We start from the raw sequence: 2,500 nt of genomic DNA on the forward strand, positions 1-2,500 counted from the left end.
AGCCCACAGGGAGTTGGTTTGTTCCTCTCACACATGTAAATGGGTAAGCATTCAAGTGCACACACCTGCCTATGTCCACAGACCCTCGCGCGCACACACTTTTGTCAACAAGCTTTTTCGCAATTAAGAGTATCAGGGACCCATGTTGAAATACAAAAGCAGCACACCACGTGACGGCCATCACATAGAGTCCAGCAGCAAATGGGAAACGTTTAACTAGCTGTGGTCCTATTACTTGCGCTCTACCGTGGAACAACTGCTGGATGAGTCCTGCTGGAGAATATTGAACCTACAACAAGTCTGAGGTAAATAAGAATTCCACAGGAATATAATCAAACAGGGACCTACAACCCTTCCGAGCCAGATAGGAGTCGAACCTACAATCTTCTGATCCGTAGTCAGACACGTTATCCATTGCGCCACTGGCCCTATGTAGACTTATGCATCCTTTTGTCCTTAAGTGGGCTAGAAAGTGTGTGTGTGTGTGTGTGTGTGTGTGAAGGCACAAGGAAACCCATCTGACCTCCTGGAAGTCTGTTCTGTGAGGTTTTCCCAAGTTTTACAAAGGACTTTAGGAGCAGGAAGCACCTAAAAGCTAGGCGAAATGGTCCTAGATCCAAGGAAATCTTTTAGATCAGGCTCAGTTTCTTAAATAGTTTGCATTAACATAATCAGTTCCAGGTCTGTGTGGGGCTGAGCTTGAGAACTCCTTAGTAAGTAGGCGTTTACAACAATAAGGGGTTTAATATTACAACACAGGCGAACATTCAGACACATTATCATAAGCTCACCTTGTCCAGGGACCCAAGCATGCTGCCTTTCCACTCTCAGAGCCCTTCACCTAACCTACTGTGCAGCTGTTTCACCTTTAATATCACTGTTCCACAGGCAGCGTGACGTCACAATGCTCCTTGTCTGTAGCCCGAACCAGGAGCCTTTGCAAACCTGGTATAATCTACATACTTACGGTGTGTTTAGTCTTGGACCACAAATGCAGTGAAGAATAATGGATTGCTACTCTTCATACATTTTTGACCATTGGCTCAGATTTGAATGCGTACTGGCCATCTGAGCATCTCTGCCAGGCCACCCTATGTCTAGAGACTGTAGATTTAGAGAGTTTATAAACATTGTCAGTTCATCAATAAAGTGTGCTCGCTTCGGCAGCACATATACTAAAATTGGAACGATACAGAGAAGATTAGCATGGCCCCTGCGCAAGGATGACACGCAAATTCGTGAAGCGTTCCATATTTTTAACAGCTTTTAGGAGAGAAATCTTTTTTGTTTTCAAGACTAATTGAAAAAATAAAGCAGGTCCCAGTGCTGTCACCGTGATATGTATTTTTCAATTAGTCTCTCCTCAACATTTTTAATGTATTTGCTTTGCAGTAAAGAAGGTGCGCTCTATGTTCAGCTGCATTTAGCAAGGAAGCCTGCAGGACTTCTGGGACTTTTCTTTCTCTTTTTTAGCCTCACTGTCATTATTCTTCACCACCCCCAAATCTATACTGCTGCAGTGTTGTGTTGCTTCGTGGGAAGCAGGACAAAGAGAAGGGCAGGGCCTATGCAAATGAAGGCCTCAGGGATGTCTGGGAGTGCCTTTTTAGCAGTATTGTTAAAGTCCACCTTGCAACCGGATTGGTCGGGTAAGCTGAAAAACACCATGCCAGATTGGGCACCAGGTCTCTAGGCGCTTGGAGGACATATTGGGTCTACATCCCTCAGTTTCTGAGGTCCAAGAAATGTTCACCCTCTACCCTAATAAAGAGGTCTTGGCCAATCGTGGCCGATTGTGGCTGAGAGGGGAAGAAGGTAGCAGTGCAAGATGCTTATGGTCCTTCTCTAATAATGGACCAACTTTCTCTCTCTCCTTACCTGTGGTTCTGCCTGGCTACTGGGGCTACCAGTTGTAAGCCTGCAGCCCACAGGGAGTTGGTTTGTTCCTCTCACACATGTAAATGGGTAAGCATTCAAGTGCACACACCTGCCTACGTCCACAGACCCTCGCGCACACACACTTTTGTCAACAAGCTTTTTCGCAATTAAGAGTATCAGGGACCCATGTTGAAATACAAAAGCAGCACACCACGTGACGGCCATCACATAGAGTCCAGCAGCAAATGGGAAACGTTTAACTAGCTGTGGTCCTATTACTTGCGCTCTACCGTGGAACAACTGCTGGATGAGTCCTGCTGGAGAATATTGAACCTACAACAAGTCTGAGGTAAATAAGAATTCCACAGGAATATAATCAAACAGGGACCTACAACCCTTCCGAGCCAGATAGGAGTCGAACCTACAATCTTCTGATCCGTAGTCAGACACGTTATCCATTGCGCCACTGGCCCTATGTAGACTTATGCATCCTTTTGTCCTTAAGTGGGCTAGAAAGTGTGTGTGTGTGTGTGTGTGTGTGTGAAGGCACAAGGAAACCCATCTGACCTCCTGGAAGTCTGTTCTGTGAGGTTTTCCCAAGTTTTACAAAGGACTTTAGGAG

The 2,500-nt window shown here is 45.6% G+C and overlaps 1 non-coding gene across 1 annotated transcript; it reads left to right on the forward strand.

Moving 5' to 3' along the window:
* Window positions 1-1,151: 1,151 nt before the first annotated feature.
* LOC147705329 (U6 spliceosomal RNA) lies at window positions 1,152-1,258 on the forward strand. The gene has a single exon (XR_015298029.1). It is a non-coding gene; the product is annotated as a U6 spliceosomal RNA (small nuclear RNA).
* The last annotated feature ends 1,242 nt before the right edge of the window (window positions 1,259-2,500 follow it).

Source organism: Lissotriton vulgaris, chromosome 7 (assembly GCF_964263255.1).
Source record: "Lissotriton vulgaris chromosome 7, aLisVul1.2, whole genome shotgun sequence".
Lineage (NCBI taxonomy): Eukaryota > Metazoa > Chordata > Amphibia > Caudata > Salamandridae > Lissotriton > Lissotriton vulgaris.